Source organism: Heloderma suspectum, chromosome Z (assembly GCF_057233095.1).
Source record: "Heloderma suspectum isolate Gila_16-S chromosome Z, 16-S_ref, whole genome shotgun sequence".
NCBI lineage: Eukaryota > Metazoa > Chordata > Lepidosauria > Squamata > Helodermatidae > Heloderma > Heloderma suspectum.
Genome location: NC_139476.1, coordinates 5,743,937 through 5,761,773, shown reverse-complemented (window position 1 = coordinate 5,761,773; position 17,837 = coordinate 5,743,937). Strand labels below are relative to the sequence as shown.

The window sequence follows — 17,837 nt, the reverse complement described above, 5'->3', positions numbered from 1 at the left end:
AGCCAGATACTCCATATTCTACTGAGACTGCTGGAAGAGGAGAGGAGACATTCATGCTTGGCAGTTGGCAGGTGTACGCCATGCACTGATTGGTGGAGGGAGGAGATCTCTCTGCCACAAATGGGTGGGGGGAGGCAGGGGTCAGCACCCCATTTGCCCCCAATATAGATCCACCTCTGGATGGGGGTAGACTTTTTTTGGATTCGCACTTAGTGGTTAAGACGCTGAATTGCAGACCGGAAGGACAGCAGGACAGCAGTTTGAGACCCGAGTGCCGGGTGACGGAGTGAGCTCCCGTCTTCAGTCCCAGCTCCTGCCAACCTAGCAGTTCGAAAGCAAGAAATTGCAAGTAGATACATAGGTACCGCTTCGGTGGGAAAGGTAACAGCGTTCCGTGCACCTCGGTGTTCAGTCATGCTGGCCACATGACCACGGAAGCGTCTTTGGGCAGCGCTGGCTCTCCAGCTTAGAAATGGAGATGAGCACCACACCCTAGAGTTGGACACGACTGGTTGGGGAGACCTTTTACCATTTTTAAAAGTAATTTTCACTTCCCAAACTGAGATGTGAACCAAACCACACTTGTCCTTCAGTATTAGCACTCGTCTGGATTTTGTGATAACGGTACTCCATCCAAAAATATGTTAAAAACTGCACTTTTACTAGGGGGAAATGCACACAAAAATGAATGCATTGGTGGAAAGAATGTACCCCAAATGCATCATATTTGTGTGTGTGGGGGGGAGGTGCTTGTGAGAATGTGTCCCGTAGGAGAAATATGCATGAGAATTCGTTCAGATCTCACAAAAATATTGCAAACTGATATGGAAATGGGACGAAACAAAATAGAGACTGGAAAAATGGGAAACAGAGAGGAATCAAATTGGACAGATTTGTTTATCCCTTTCTTTGCCATGATTAGAGCCTCATAGCCAGTTGCCAGAACTGGAGTATACAAAGCCAGCTAGTAGTAGTAGTAGTAGTAGTAGCAGTAGTAGTAGTAGTAGTAGTAGTAGTAGTAGTAGTAGTAGTATAGCACACCCAAACTGTCTTTGGGCAGACAGGACATATTCCTTTCGCATCAGAATTTTATGTGCTTTGTATTCAGATCTGTAAGCACTTTGTATATGCTCAGGGGCTCTTTGGTCCCTTTTTGGGAAGACTTCTTTCCTCTTTCGAGGGGGTGGGGGGACAGATCAAAACTCTGTACATGCTCAGAGGCATCCCTCTGAGGACATTTGCAGTGCAAAGCTGGTAACCTGACTATGGATATGTGAAGATCTGACTGGGTCCTCTTGTGCCCTGGAAAGCAACCTGGTATGATAGATTAGATAGACAGACAGACAGACAGACAGACAGCATTGAAGGGTGGTTGTCTGTTTGAGACTAGACAGATGCCAGATTTGGTAAAAGATTGCTGCAGTTCCCACCCTGGTTTGTGGGCTTTTCTTTTGTTTTTTTTGCTAGAGCCTTCGTTTTTTAGCCAAAACAAGGCCCCAATTGTTTCAGAGAGAACCATTTCCACCCCTGGGCCTGCCCAGCCATTTCCTTTCCAAGAATGGCGGGGGACGAAATCTGGTGTCAGCACAATCTGACGCTCCCAAGAACAGATCTGCTTGTCTGGAGAGCTCCAAGGTCGGGGGACGACACAGGAGCAAATCTTTGCCTGAATGTTGGCGACTCCAGGAAAGATTAGGAGCAGAGTGGGGTGGGCATTGGTGATTTTTTTTTTGCTAATCTGCCATGCAAATTGCATTGGGATTAGACTAGAGAGAAAGCAAAAGAGAATCCAGTGGCCAGGGCAGGGGCAGGGGACATTTTGCTCAGTCTCTCAGTCTCTCTAGTGGGAAGGACATGGAATTTATTACTTCCCGAACAAAGCAATCTCTCCACTGATGCCCTTTGCTGGCTGCCTTGTGCTGCGAGGGGTGTAGAGGTGGGAAGGATGGAGAAATATGTACACCGTCCCCAGGCCTCAAAAAAGGAACAATACAAAATAGAGACTATTTCTTGAAGACACCTCAGCCTGCACCAAACACCAAAGACGTGTTGTTCCAAAGTTTTGGGATGGAGACTTGCAAGCCGAATCACATTACAAACTTGAATCAGTTTTCTGTCGGCCTGTCATGGCTTCCCACCCCCCACCCTCAAAGAATCCTGGGATTTGTATTTTGCTCAGTAGCTGAGAATTCTCTGCAGTGTAGACAAGCTCCTCTGATGTACCAGCTTGACCATGGAGGGTGTAAATGAAATCCCCTCTTGGTGCTACCTCACAGGGTTGTTGTCACAATCACAGGCCCAAGGGAGGAAGGGCCATTTCCAAACAGATAAGTAAATGCCCACATCTCTCCTTTCGAGACAGAGCTGCCATGGAAGAGTATTGTTGGAGGTGGCAACTGTGGGTGTAAACGGATGTTTGGTTTCATAGGTTGCTAAGCATGCAGATAGGTGTGAGATGAAAATGGCCATTGGCTTAGTAACTGCTTATAGTGCTGGAGGAGGAGAGGAGGAGTTATGTGTGTTCGGGGGGAGTTTTGCAGTGCAGGCAAGTGCAGAAAGGTTACCCCCCCCCCTGCTTAATATCCATTCAGTGGTCAAAAATCCATGCTTCCTGGGATCTTTGATATGAATGTAGAGCTGTAAACTTCACCCACCTTTTGCTCTGACTCTACTCACTTTGGGCTCTGACACTTCCCCCCACCCCCGGCTGGCAGGTGGTCCCTGACAGATTACCCCTGGGGGGAAGAGATAAGGTGTTTTCCACCCTGCTCTAATATCTGCAAAAATACTTCCTTCAGCCTTCCCCAACCTGGTGCCCTCCAGCTGTTTGCTGCCCCTTCAACTCACACCTATTTGCATGCCCAGCAACCAACCCTTGGGGGGGAGGAAGGCAGCCTTTTTTACCAGCAAAGAACATGTAGTCATTCTTGTCTGCTCCATGCAGTAGCTGCACCAATCCACACAGGGGTGCCAGCGAGTTGGCCGTGCCAAGTTGGCATGAGAAAGGTTTGTACAGTATGCTCCAGAATTGGATTACAAAAAAGCTTTTCTGCTAAGTGAACAGCACAGCTGAGTAAACCAGATCAGTTACTGTAAAGGCGTTCGTCAGGGTCGAAGAATATGGAAAGTGGGGCCTTTACTGCCTGCGAAACACAAAGGCAGCCTCTGGGGCCTCTGCTCCATGCTGGACGAGATTCTTTCCAAGAAGGAGAAGAAAAAAATGCACCTTTTCCAGACACTGCTGTTTACTGAAAACTTTGCTCCGGTCGAGATAACCACGAGTTATCACAAATGATAACCTCAAGGGGGGAAATTGGCTGGGGGCCCAGGAGGTGTGTGGGGGGAGATTTTGATCTGCACCCAAGCCCCTGCCTATGGCAAGCTGTGCCTCAGTTAATCTCGTGTAAAATGGGAATATAAGAGCAAGGCACGTTGCTGTTTTGAAACTAGTGGATGGAACATTCAGGTTGGACCAAAAGGGAGCACAAAAAAATGAAGTCATGTGTCATTGGCTTCTTTTTCATTTCCTTTTATTTACTTATTCATTATTACATTTATATTCCACCTTTCCCCCCACCCCCCATGGAACCCAAGCGGCTTACATGATCCATCTCCCTCTGTCCATTTTATCCTCACAACACCCCTGTGAGGTAGCATAGCCTGAGAGTTTGTGACTGGCCCGAAGTTACCCAGGGAGCTGCAGGACCGAGTGGGGACTAGAACCTGGGTTTCCCTCATCCCAGTCTCAAATCTTCCTCTGCAATATGTGGACTGCAATACTGACCTGCCTTACAGGAGCATTGTAAGCATGACGGGAATCAAAGGTGCCCATGAATGCTCTAAATGCAGAGATCCCAATGTGCTGAAGGGGTTAATTACGGAGTCAGCCAGGGTGACTTTGCCAGTCCTGATCTCTCAGCCTGGCCTACCTCCAAAAGTTGTTGTAAGGATATAGCATGGGTGGGGAGAGGAAAGGTGGGAGTCAAATGCAGCAAATAAATAAAGATTTGGACCTGGTAAGTCTATGCAGGGGCAGCTATAGGGCTGGGAAATTGGGTGAGATTTTACACTTCCCCCATCAGTTTGTCCCCTTATACATGGATGCCGAAATAGGTCTGCTAATCCCCCATTACTTCAGGAGAAAAGCCCAGATATAATTTCATTGGCCTTCTAAAGCTTGAAACTGAAAACTGCCGCATGCAGAGTGGGAAGCCTATGCTTTGATCTGCCAGCCTTGTAATCTTTAGGCTTCTGAGGGCACAATCTTATGCATGTTTAGAGAGAAATAAGTCCTACAACTCCCAGCATCCCCCAAACAGCCATGCATCTATCTGCACACTATGTCTGTCTGTCTGTCTGTCTGTCCTCCTTTTCCATCAAAAAACCTAACAATTTATTTATTTATTTATTTATTTCTATACCGCCCAATAGCCGACGCTCTCTGGGCGGTTCACAAAAATTATTAATAATTAACAAGCTAATTAACACATGTAAGGGTGCAATCCTATGCATGTTTAGACAGAAAAAAGTCCTTCAACTTCCAGCATTCCCCAGCCAGCATAGTGTAAGGGTGCACTCCTATGCATGTTTAGCATGGCTGGCTGGAGAATGCTGGGAGTTGTAGGACTTTTTTTTCTGTCTGAATACGCACAGGATTGTCCCTTAAGCTAGTTAACACATGTAAGGGAACATTGTGGGTGGATTGACTTGGAACTCTCACCCTTGCCTCTGTCTCGACTAGTATTCACACCTTCATTCAATTTATTGCACTAAGGGCTTTGCTACATTTGAATAGTGTGTGTGTGTGTGTGTGTGTGTGTGTGTGTGATCGACAATTCTGGTTTTGGCCTCTCATTGCCATAGGGGGTAAATATTCTAGACGTGCTCAGAGGTGCTGTTCGAAATTTATTTTCTGCCTTTTGCCAAGAAGAAACATGCTGGGGCTGAACCACTGGCTGACCCAAAGACCCAGTTGTGAGTTCTCATTGGAATGGGAAAGGCACTCTAGATCTGCCCAGGAGCCCTCTGCTGTTAGGAATAATCACATCTAAGGGAATGGGAATAAATCCAGGGTTCTGGAGTCTCTTGTTGAACCAAAGGCTTGGGGTTATCAATGTGTGTGTGTGTGTGGGGGGGGGGAGGCACTCTGCACGTGGGATGCAAGAGATGCACTTTGCACACACTCAGGGGCACTGCATCATGAACGTAATTCCACGCGTTCCAGCCTTGGCCGCCGTGAATGACGCCTGGGAGGAGTGAGCTCCTCTCACCCCAACCCACCCGCTTGTGTTTCTCTCCTGGCACCGAGGAAAGCGGGGAGGCACTTTGCACGTGCTCGGAGGCCCGCTCTCCGCCGGGCATGCCAGACGGGTCCGAGCGGCTCTCCAAGGCGCTGGGGAGAGGCGTCCCTCCCGCTTCGCCCCGGAGGAGGGGGAAAGGAGGAGAGGGAGAGGGAGAGAGGGCCCTCCCCGCCTCCTACGGCTCCTCCTTCCCGGGGGCCGCCCCGTCTGCGTCCCTCCTTCCCTGCCTCCCTCCGCGACCCGGAGCCCAGCCGAGTCCCGGCGCCGAGCGGAAGGTGGTTCCCCGCGTCAGCGGCCAGCGGGCAGCGACGGCAGGTCTGACGCGCCGGGCGGCGGGGCGGCGGGCGGGCGGCCAGCGCGGGGAAGAGGCTCCGGAGAGCTCCCCCGCTCCGAGGGGCGCGTCGCGGCTGCGCCCGCGGGGGCTCCCCTGCCAGGCGGCGGTGCCCCGAAGGCTGGGCATCAGCCGGCGTTTGGCAGCCGCTCTCGTGCCGACGGGGCATCCGGCGGAGCGCCCCCCGCCCCTCTCCGGCCCCCGTTCGCGCCGGGGGAGAGGGGAGCAGGTGTCTTCCCCCGCGTCTCCCCCGGGGCATTTTGGGCATTTCGGAGGTCCTGGCGGCTTGTTGGTCGTGGGCGCAAAATGGTGCCAACGGAAGGCAGGCGACCAGGCGGGCGGTGTCAGAAGGACTGGGTGGCGGAGACGGGGGGCAGTCGGTTTGGGGGTACCCACCAGGGCAGAGAGCGAGGGAAGCGGGCACCTGGAGGGAGCCCTCCCCCCGCCCCGTCTCCAGGTAGACATACGCATACCTGGCGGGGGTGAATCGAGGCAGATGGGCACAGAAGGCCGTGCCAACTTGGCACCCCAACCGAGTGTCGAAGGGGGTCCGATTGGGCACGCGCTGGGCACTAATCGCTGGCGAGGCGGCGGGGCACCCAGAGGGCATCCAAACGGCCAACGGAGGAAGGAGCTGGGAAAGCCGAGACAGGCGCGCACGCGCCTCTGCCGCTGCCTCAGGGGTGTAGGCTGAGGCCTCTATCAGCAAGACGGCGGGTCCCGGGGGGGGGGGGATGCGGCATGGTCCCCGGGGGTGAATCGGGGCCTGGAGCAGGGCGGGTGCAGGTTGGAGCACACTGGGTTGTGCATCCGAACTGGCCAGAGGAGGGAGGGACAGAGACCTGCAAAGGCCCAGAAGGAGACCGAGACGGGCGCAGGGAACTGAGGGGGCACCCAAAGATCATCTGGACTGTGTCGTTCTCCGAGGGTGCGTGTTGGCGGCGCCAGGGCCTGTTGACTCTGGGACGTATGCAGGGCTTTTGTCTGCACTTGGGAACAGGCACTGAGAGGAGCTGTGTTGGCACGGATGCCTGGTTGGCAGTGCCCTTTCAGCTTTTGGCGAGGTAGCATTCGAGGGTGTGGTGCAGGGATGTGACCCAGCAGGCATTGGAGAGCTACTGCTTAGAGATGGGAGGAAGCTGGAAGTGTGTGCGGGGGCCAGGGGGGGGAGTGAAGGTGCCCTCAGTCTGGGCCAGACATAACCCTTGTAATGACTGGAGATACGGACGCATTAGACAAACACGGGGGAAGGATGGATTGTTGGGCTGGAAACAACACGAGACTCCAGAGAGCATCCTGTGTTGGACAAAGGGGCACATGCGATGGGGGCAACAGGTGGCATATGCCTCTCCTTTTCTTGACGTCCCTGATCGCCCTCCCCACTTCCGCAACCTGCAGGCACCCTGCCAATTTCCCTTTTTGGCCCAAGCCCCCTGGTAAGCCAGTTCTTTCTGCCAAAGAAAGGCTGTTATGTCACCCTTTTGATATTTATTTATTTATTTATGTCCAAAGCCAGTTTCTCACTCTGGCCTTCAAGCTTGGGGTGGGGTTGGTGGGTGGGTTTGCCCCTGAAATCCAACCCATGGAGCTTCGCCCCAAAGGGTTCCCCACTTTTTCAAAAGGCTGGGGGTGGCAGGCCCCCCCAACCCTCCCTCCTGAAATGGCTGGGAGGACAGGGAGAAATTTAGCAAGTGCAGTTTCACCCAATGGCACGCCAAGAAAAAAAAACTCGCTCAGCAGTGACCCACAGGGCTGCACTCCCAATCTATTTTTCAGAGCCCTGCGTGTTCATTGGTGCCCATGGAAAGTGGGTTTATTTTTTTTCTCAGCTTAATTGCCATGCAGGGGTGCAAATAAATGGAAAGATGTTTCATTTGAGATGATTCAGATGAGAAAATAATTGCCTGGCTTTGCCTCCTGTGAAATGTAAATAAATCCTAGAAATTGTGGATCGTGCACAGACTTGTGTCTGATGGGCCTTGGGGCCATGTAGTTTAAGTGCCTGTTAATGCCCCTGCCTTGGTCCCTGCATTTCACCACAGCTGCCTGCTGAAAAACACGCAGGAGCAGAGACAGGAAAAAAGGTGGCAACCCTACAAGGGTTTTGCCAAAATGGCAGCAGGCCAAACTCCTGTTTGCATTTTGCTTTGTTGTTGCTTAGCGCTGGTTGTATTTTGTTGCTGCGCTGAGAAATTGTACCTGCATTTTTCTTCCCTATATTATATTACCGATAATGTGATTCTATGATACTTTATTGATTATAGGATATGGTTTTGCAGTTCTGTCCTATGCTGTTCGGGGTGCTTTTAGGAGTAGAATATTGATACAGCACCATCCTCGTGCAGGAACGTTTGTTTATTTATTTATTACATTGAACTGAAATCCCACCTTTCCTCCAAGTAGCTTGGGGTGGAGTACATAGCTCTTTCTGCGTCCCCCGAATATTATCCTCACAAGCACCCTATAAGGTAGGTTAGGTTGAGTTAATGACAGGCCTGAGCGTTCATGGACAAGTGGGGATTCGAACCTGGGCCTCCCTGGCCCTTGCCCAGCATCCTCACCCAGCGGTCCCCAGCCTGACACCCTCCAGATGGGTTGGAATTGAGCAGAGGTCTCTTCCATTTTGGTAGTTCTGTGACACCTGCAGGCAAAACTCAGATGAATTTAAGTACCTGGAATAGCCCCTTCCAGCAACAATCCCAGTGCAACATAATGAAATTCTCAAGGAGAGGAACATCTCAGCGTTAGGAATGTAAGAAGCTGCCTTGTACTGTGTCAGAGCATGATCTGTTCGGCTCAGGAACAGACCAGTTTGAGCTCAGGAATGGACCAGGGTTTCAGGCAGGAATGTTTCCAGCCCTACCTGGTGATACCGGAGGATTGAATGTGAGACCTTCTGCATAGAAAGCAGGGGTTCTGCCTCTGAGCTAGCCCCTATGGTCTTCTGCCTGTAAAGTAAGCAAAGTTTCCAGTCCTTATGGTTCTGAACAAGGGGCTGATTCAGATAGGAACATAGGAAGCTGCCTTATTCCCAGTGAAAACCATGGTCCATCTAGCCAATATTCTTGAAACTGGCAGGTGGTGGGTTTCCAGGGTTTCAGGCTGGAGTTTTTCCAGCCCTACCTGGGGAACAAATCTGGGATCTTCAGTGTACAAAGCAGGGACTCAACCATCAAGCCATGACCCCTCCCTTAAATTTGGCAGGTGCCAATCCATCTGTGTTTTCGGCACCTACCAAAATATCCCGTTTCCAAGAGCATTTCCAGGAAGGTAATTTTCCCCTCCGTTTGAAGGCTTGTTTTTACACATCACCTAGAGCTTTCTTTAATAGAAGTGATTCATAAATATCATTCACACATACATGCTGAATGTACCAACCCATTACAAGGGCAATTGTTCCTAATGGATTAACCCAAGGAAGAGCGGCAGGGTTTATCTTTCCATTGTAAAGGATGGACTGAATGTTTTTTCAATGGAAAGAGGAACCCCCGGTGTGGCAAGCCTGAACTTGTTTGGATGATAAAAGAGCCCGGGTGGTGGAAAGGGACTGATCAAGGGACGTGTCTCAGATTGTGTGCGCAGCATCCATTTCATGCCTGTGGATGAAATGGATCCATTTCATGCCTGTGGAGTGGCTGTGCAGCCAGGAATGATAGAGGGAGTGCCTCTGGGCACGTGCAGAGGGCATCCATTTTGTGCCGCGTCGAGTGGCCGCCGCCTGCAAGTGATAGAGTACCCCTGGGTATATGCTGAATGCAGGCATATCCTGCCCTTGCTAAGTGGTGGCAGCAGTTATCATAGCGGAGGTTGCCTCTGGGCATATGAAGAGTGTATGCATCCCCGGCCTTGCTGAGTGGCTGCAGCCAGTAATGATCAAAGAGAGTGTCTCTGGGCATATTTTCCACACCTAGCTGAGTAGCCATAGGGTGCCCTCCCACATCTGTAAGATTTCAGGTCAGAGGGCGTGAGTTCAAATCAAGTCTGAGCACAAAAGAACATAAGAGCCGCACTGAATCAGACCAAATGCCCATATAGTCCAGCATTTGGTTCCCACAGTGGCCAGCAAGATGCCCTAATAGGAAACCCACAAGCAGGATATGAGCACAATAACACCATCCCACTTGTATTCCCCAGTATACTGCCTCTGATCCTGGAGGTAATATATAGCCATTATGCTGAGTAGCTTTTGTCCAATCCCCGTTTAAAGCCATCTAAATTGGTGGCCATCACTACATCTGGAGGCAGTTCCATAGTTTAACTTTGCACTGAAGTCCTTCCTTTTATCTATCCTGGATCTGCCACTACTCAGCTTCATTGCATGACCCCAAGGAAACTGAGACCCACCCAGGAGAGCGAGAACAAGACAGGGAAAGGAGACAAAGCAAGCCCAGTTAGAATTAAACTGCACTTTTTACTTGGGGTCTGGGGAAACTGGGAGAGGCAGGGGTCAGCACCCACCTTGCCCATAATATTGGGCTGCTCCCGCATCAATGCCAGTGGCCATCACAACCTCTTGTGGTAGCAAACTTCATCGTTTGACTCTGTGCTGTGTGAAGAAGGACTGCCTTTTGCCTGTCCCAAACACCCCTCTGCTCAGCTTCATTGGATGAACCTCCTTTATTCGCATCTTTCTATCTAAAAAGCACCAAATATTGTGTTACCAGCCACTGAACGCAGAAAATAAGGACCGAGACAGAAGTGGACACACTTTGATTGGGAATGCTCGAAATCTGGATATCTTGCATCAAGGAGGAAATGGGGCTGTTTGTCCTACAGGGGCTACCTACAGGGGCTGGGATTCGATGATCTCCCAAACAAAAGAGCAACCTGGCTAAACAGCTTGTTCAGCAAACAAAGGGACACCCGCTGATCTAATATTTAGACAGCAGCGATAATGTACATTGAATTCTGAGCGCTGCGGTTGTGAACTGGTCAGGAATACACCATGAGAAGTTTGGGAGAAGGGACGTTTCGTCCTTGGTGCCTCATTGTTTCAATACTATATTGAGTTTTATTCCTACAATTTCCAGATGGGTGGGCTTGTTTTTTCAGTTATTATTTTATTTTATTTGTACCCTGCCTGTCTACCAAGAAAATGGCACTGAAAGCGGCTTACAGTCATAGGAACTTAAAGCTTTTTAATATAAAAACTTGATTAAAACAAGAATAGAACGAATACATTAGAAACACAGTGAAAAACACAACCAGAACAGAATAAAAACAGCACCTGACCCAACAGCTCAAATACCAAAGGCCTGCTTGAATAAAAACACATTTGCCTGCTGGTGGAAGGACAACAGAGAGGGATACAATCTAGCCTCCCTTGGCAGGGAGAATGACAAAAGTGAGACATAGAAGATTTGAAATAATCATAACCACAAAGATACAGTCCCTGGGCATGAACAGAGTGTCTGTCATTCACCACTGAGCCCTGACCACAGTCACTTGGCACTACAGAGCAAGGGTTTCTGACTCTTGGCTCTTCTTGAGTGACCCCTGGCTCCTCTTGAGTGACTCCTAGCTCTGCTTGAGTGACTTCTGGCTCTTCTCTTTTGTAGAAATTACGCACGGGGTACATTGCATGCCAAGAGAAGCAGGTCACCCCAACAAGAGAAGGCCATTTGGAGAGCCTGGCTGGAGCAGACCCAAGGCCTGTCTAGTCAGCATCCCCATCTCGCACAGCAGACAACTAGATGCTCCTAGCCAGTCCAGAACCAGGGTATGAAACCTACAGCTCTTCCCTGTGTAGTTTGATTAATACCATCATCTGAATCATAGAATCATAGAAGAGTAGGGTCGGAAGGGGCCTACAAGGCCATCAAGTCCAACCCCCTGCTCAATGCAGGAATCCAAGTCAGCTATTCTGGTTGCCTTGTGTGCATCTGAGCCAGAAGGGACTCCAGCAGTCATCTAGTCCAGCCCCTAAGAATCTTGCAATGGCAGCATCCCAGCTTAAAGCCTTCCAGCAAAGTTCCCCCCTCAGGCAGTGTGCTCCACTGCTAAACAGCTCTCCTGTTAGGACATTCCTCCTAATGCTTGGCTGAAATCCTCTCCCCTGCAGTTCCCTCCCCTTGTTTCTAATCACGCACCCTGGAGAATGAACCCCTTCCGCCTCCTGCATGATGGCACTTGGAAGATCTTGAACAGCCATCTCCTTCTGCATGAATGTCTGATCCTCCTTTCAAGCCTCACCCAACGTCCCTCCCTTGCCTTGTGGTTGCAAATGTCTTTGACTCATGGTGCAAACCAAAAATAAAAATAAACCTACCAGAATCTACCTTGCCTTCGAGTGCACACAAGGCAACCAGAATAGCTGGCAACTTGGGGATCTCCAGCCTGGTGTCCTCCAGATGTTCTGGACTGCATCTCCCAGATTTCCTGACCATCTCCAGCCTGGTGTCCTCCAGATGTTCTGGACTGCATCTCCCAGATTTCCTGACCATCTCCAGCCTGGTGTCCTCCGGATGTTCTGAACTGCATCTCCCAGATTTCCTGACCATTAGCTGTGTTGCCTGGTGCTGATGGGAGTTGAAGTCCAAAAGATCTGAAGGGTAGCAGGTTGGGAATGGCTGGTCTATGCTCTTGGGTCCCAGATTCGACTGTTCAACTCGTTCTGCCCCACTTCCTTCTGCCTGCCGTTCTTGATGGCTGGCCAGTGTCATTCCATTGTGCTTGAAAACTTCTCTTAGCTGTTGCTCTCTTCCATAGAAGGGATTAGGATCCTGTGTTGACTTTGGCCATTGTTGGATTTCCCCTTGGCTGCAGTGTCCCCTATTCATGTCAGAATTCACCTGCATTGATTCTACATGGGAGAGGGAGAGAGATTGAGAGAGACCTAGACCTCACACAGTGCTGTAGGTAATTTTAGAGCAGAGAAATGTCTCAAGAGGCTGGAACAAAGATTTTATTTGTTTAAAAAGCCCAACGCGTTTCAGCATATTTTTATTTTAAGGCCTTCTTCAAGGGGCTGTTAAATAATCCAAGAGAAGACAACACATTACTAAAACAGCATAGAATTTTTAGCATTGAAAAACAAAATGTTTAAATCATTGCACGCTGCAGAGGGGCCTGCACATACCTACCTATAAAAATGTCTGCAGAAATTTCTGTAATAATGTCATCTACTGAAATTTACCAGAGACTCGGACAAGTGTTCAGAAAGCTGTCATTTTTATTCTGTCTGCTAGAGAAGTTTTTCCAGGTGTTCCTGAGATACACTAGTTAGTTCACAGGCCTCTCATATCTGGACAGGACTGTGTGAGAGAGAAAAGGGGATGTCTGAAAACTACATTGTTATTAAAGAAGTGGAAGGAACTCCAATTCCTCATTAAGTCCCTGAGGGGATAAAGCATTTGATAGAAAAGAAATGGCTTTTGAAAATGTGTTGGGCTTTTTTAACAAATGAAATCTTTGTTCCAGTATCTTGAGACATTTCTCTTTCATTCGTGGGTCGATTTTGGATGCTCTCCCACTTTTGCATCTTTAGACCAGCCTTCTGGTGCCCTCCAGGTGTGTTGGACTACAGCCCAACCCAGCAGGGTCAATGGCCATGGATAATGGGAATTGTAGTCCAACTCATAGAATCATAGAATAGTAGGGTTGGAAGGGGCCTACAGACCAGTCAGTCTGACAGCAATTGGACCATCGAGTCCAATCCCCGCTCAGTGCAGGAATCCAAGTCAGAACATCCCCATCTAGCTATCCAGCCTCATCTTGAATGCCTCCAGTGCAGGAGATCCCACCACCTCCCTAGGTCATTGGCTCCATTGCTGTTGCCCTGACGGTGTTGCTCTGACAGTCAGGATGTTTCTCCTGATGTTCAGCCGGGATCTGGCTTCCTGTCACTGGAGCTATTATTCCGTGTGCTGCACTCTGGGAGGATCGAGAAGAGATCCTGGCCTTCCCCTCTGTGACAGCCTTTCAAGGACTTGAAGAGCGCTGTCCTGTCTCCCCTCAGTCTTCTCTTCAAGGCTAAACGTGCCCAGTTCTTTCAGTCTCTCCTTGTAGGGCTTTGTTTCCAGTCCCCTGATCATCTTTGTTGCCCTCCTCTGAACCCTCTCCAACCTGTCTGCATCCTTCTTAAAGTGTGGTGCCCAGAACTGGACACAGGACTCCAGATGAGGCCTAACCAGTGCTGAGTAGAGGGGAACTAGTACTTCCTGGGATTTGGAAGCGATGCTTCTATTAATACAGCCCCAAATAGCATTTGCCTTTTTTGCAACCACATCACATTATTGGCTCATTTTCAGCTTGTGATCGACAACAATTCCAAGATCCTTCTCGCTTGTAGTGTTGTTGAGCCACGTATTCCCCATCTTGTAACTGTGCATTTGGTTTCTTTTTCCTAGGTGCAGAACTTGGCATTTTTCCCTATTAAATTTCATTCTATTATTTTCTGCCTAGCGCTCCAATCTATCAAGATCACTTTGAATTTGTTTCTGTCTTCCAAAGTATTAGCTATCCCGCCCAATTTTGTGTCATCTGCAAATTTGATCAGCATTCCCTGCACCTCCTCCTCCAAGTCATTCATACAAATGTTGAAGAGCACTGGGCCCAGGACTGAGCCCTGCGGTACCCCACTCGTTACCTCTCCCCAGGTTGAGAAGGTCCCATTGAGAAGCACTCTTTGAGTCCGATTCTGTAGCCAACTGTGGATCCACCGGATCGTTGTTTCATCTAGCCCACTTTGAGCTAGTTTGCTCATCAGGAGATCATGGGGCACTTTGTCAAAAGCTTTGCTGAGGTCGAGGTAAATGATTTCTACAGCATTCCCACAGTCTACAAGGGAGGTTACCTGATCAAAAAATGAGATCAGATTCATCTGGCAGGACTTGTTCTTGACAAATCCATGTTGGCTTTGAGTAGTCACTGCATTGTTTACAGGTGCTTACAGAGGGATTGCTTGATAACCTGCTCCAGAATTTTCCCAGCAATTGATGTCAGGCTGACTGGTCTGTGGTTTCCAGGTTACTCCTTTTTGCCCCTTTTGAAGATAGGGACAACATTAGCCCTCCTTTAGTCATCTGCCACTTCCCCCGTCCTCCATGATTGCTCAAAGATAATAGAGGGTGGTTCTGACAGTTCTTCTGCCAGTTCCTTATGACTCTAGGATGCAGTTCATCTGGCCCTGGAGATTTGAACTCCTTCAAAGTCATTAGGTGTTCCTTGGCCATATGTCTATCAATCTCAAGCTGCAATCCTGCCCCTTCAGCCTGTACTTCGCCTTTGCCAGGGGGGTCATAGACCCTTTTTCGGGAGAAAACTGAGCCAAAGTAGGAACTGAGCACCTCTGCCTTTTCTTTGTCATCTGTTATGGACACCCACACATCTCGACTCCTGGGTTTTACCGTGCCTTATGTCACATGCATCTCCCACTCAGAACTGCTTTCTCCCAAGCCCCAATCATATGGAGATTTTCCAGGTTTTGTGTAGTCCCCCCCCCCCATTCTAAGAAACGCCTGTCCTAAAGCTTTGGTGCTGGCACCAAGGGCATTCAGCTAAAACAGGCTGGCATTGTTTGTTATTTTGACCCCACCCCTTTTGCCCTGCTCCCTTTTGCCTTCAGCTCTGCTCACCACTGGAATGCAGCCTCTCCCTGCCCAAGAGCTTCTCTGCAAGTACAAGATCCAGCTTCCTGGAATCTCAGTTTCCTTCTTTTTAAAAAGATACACACAACACCAAGGCTCTAGTCCTTATTGTCCTTGAGATATTCTTAATATTCTGGTAATGCAGAAAGTGTGGCTGCAGCAGTCTATGTTCCTTCCTCCTTCCTCTCTAGCAGGAGCCAATAAATGTATACAGAGTGAACTCCGTACCATCAAAGGAGACTCGTTTGCATCATTTATGCATGTTGCAGAGTTCCAGAGCTGCTGTTTTAGATTTTAAAAAAACATATCCTTTCCTTTTCTTTCGAATGCACACAGCCTCAGTCACAGAGGATTGTGCACAGTCACCTCAGAATCTGTGGAAAGTCTGTGCAGCACCTGGCATCATTTCCAAAAGCCCCGCGTCGGAATTTTGGCACAAGCGTGGCCGAGGCTCGAATCTTTGTGAGGGCTGGTTTACATTTTTACTTGATTGCCCGGGCTCTGTGCATGTGGCTTAAAAATCAATACAGCCCTGTCAGGGAGGAAAATTAAATATTAAACATGACAATGTTCTTTTAGAAGGGGTTTTATTTTGTTTTCGTTTTATCACTTCCCATTAGCGGGCTGGGATTGGAGAGCTGTCCAAAGTCAGGCTTATGGGAGGATGGCTAATGGGGCCAAAGTTAAATGCTAAACCCCTGGCACAAAAAGTTCCAGTGGTGGACAAAGGCAAGAAGTGTGGGGCCAAAAATACAAAAAAAAAAATAAAATAAAAAATGCCAGCATCTTGTAGCTGAAAGCTTTTGGAGAGGCATTTTGACCTTTTAGAATGGGAGGAAAAACTGCCCAAAAGCTTGCTGTAGGGCTCCTCCTTATGTTCCTATGGGGTTCTTCAGAAGCCGGCGAGAAGAGAGCAACAGGGGTGAACTCCCATGAAAGACACCTTGCATATTCTCCCCACCCATTTTCTCCACAATGCACAACTGGAGCCAGTGTCAGTGAGTTTCAGCACCCTTAAGATGTCTAAGACTACAACTCCCATAATCCCCAGCCAGCATGTATAAATACATTTTCATATGTAAAATCAATATTAATATGAACAATACATCATGTGAGCTTCCCACAAAAGACAGACCCAGCCTGAGGCAGCGGTCACCTTATGCTTGAGTAATCAGATCTTTGGGAATGACGATATGAACTAAACTGATGTAGATCTAGATGTTAAAACAAAAACTGGAATAATGTGTGATTCTGGAATGCATTGATCCCTCATCCAGAACCAGGCCAGGTAATTCAGGATGTCAAAATCCGGGTAGAAATTTGGAGAAGGAGAATTTCAAAAGCAAACCCCCACCCCCACCCACCGCAGGCCGGGCAGCAGTCCTTGAGAAAGTCAACCTAACATAAAGTGACCTGATCCATGCTTCTCAGGCTAACATGTGGATCAAAAAGTAGCTGTCCACTGGATCTTGCACTTCTCTGTAAGTTGCAGTGCAGTTCACGGCTGATTAAATGGATGAGAAATGTGCACCGAAATATGTGTTTGGAGGAAACCCACACACATTTACATCTTGAGAGAGCATACGTGTTTAAATACTATTTTAAGAGAAGATCCACCTGTAGACATGACTTGACATTCGAGATGGCCGCAAATGGCCTCTTGAAATTCCCCACCCTATTTGAATGTTTGCATTCAAATGTGAACCGGATGAATTACCTGTGCTGGAATGAGATAGATTCATCACTCTCAGGGATTTTGCTAGTTACTTAAAAGTTTCTGATCCCAGACCCATTGGGCACACATCTGCCTGAAACCTGCACATGCTAATTTATATCTACATGTGCAAATGTATGCAGAATCTCTTAGGATTTATTGAAATTTCATAGACGGCAAATCCAGCAAATTATTTATTTATTTATTTATTTATTTATTGCATTTATACCCCGCCTTTCTCCCTCTCGCAAGGAACTCAAGGCGGCTTACATTATCCTCCTCCTCACCGTTGTATCCTCACAACAACAACCCTGTGAGGTAGGTTGGGCTGAGAGTCTGTGACTGGCCCAAAGTCACCCAGTGAGCTTCCATGGCCAAGTGGGGACTAGAACCCGGATCTCCCGGCTCCCAGTCCGTCACTCTCACCACTACACTACACTGGCTCTCAAATACATTTCTCCACTAAATAAACTCCAATAAAATAAATTCCTCCATTCATTTGCACTTCCATTCATTTGCACTCATCCCAAACCACTGGAAACAGGGCTTTTTTTCTAAGCTTAATTGCCATGCAGGGGTAGACTGGGGGTGATGGGAGCTGTTGCAGCATGTGGAAAGGCGAGAGTTAACCCCTTGAAAATTGCCTCCTGCACTCAGGGCTCTGTGGAATAGATTTGGGGCTCTGAGAAAGATTTGGGGCTCAGGCCTTGTAGACTCTAATCTAACGACACCCCTGATTCCCTTCCTAGGCAGGGGTTTGTGATGATTCAGAGAAAGCTGTAATTCAGTTGGAGCTCCTGCTCCCAAAATCCCTTGCTGCAGAGGTTTCCTTCTCACTATAATCTGACCTGCCCGGAACCTAGAATCTCTTAAAACCTCTTAATCCATAGTACACCCCATATGTC

The 17,837-nt window shown here is 48.8% G+C and overlaps 1 protein-coding gene across 1 annotated transcript in view; it reads left to right on the top strand.

The window, feature by feature from the left end:
* Positions 1–5,542: 5,542 nt before the first annotated feature.
* The window catches only part of CERS4 (ceramide synthase 4), a 66,311-nt gene continuing 54,016 nt past the window's right edge, over positions 5,543–17,837 (top strand). Inside the window, exon 1 of the mRNA XM_084826273.1 lies at positions 5,543–5,615. The gene's annotated coding sequence lies outside the window, so the exon portion shown is untranslated. The remainder of the gene's footprint in view (positions 5,616–17,837) is intronic.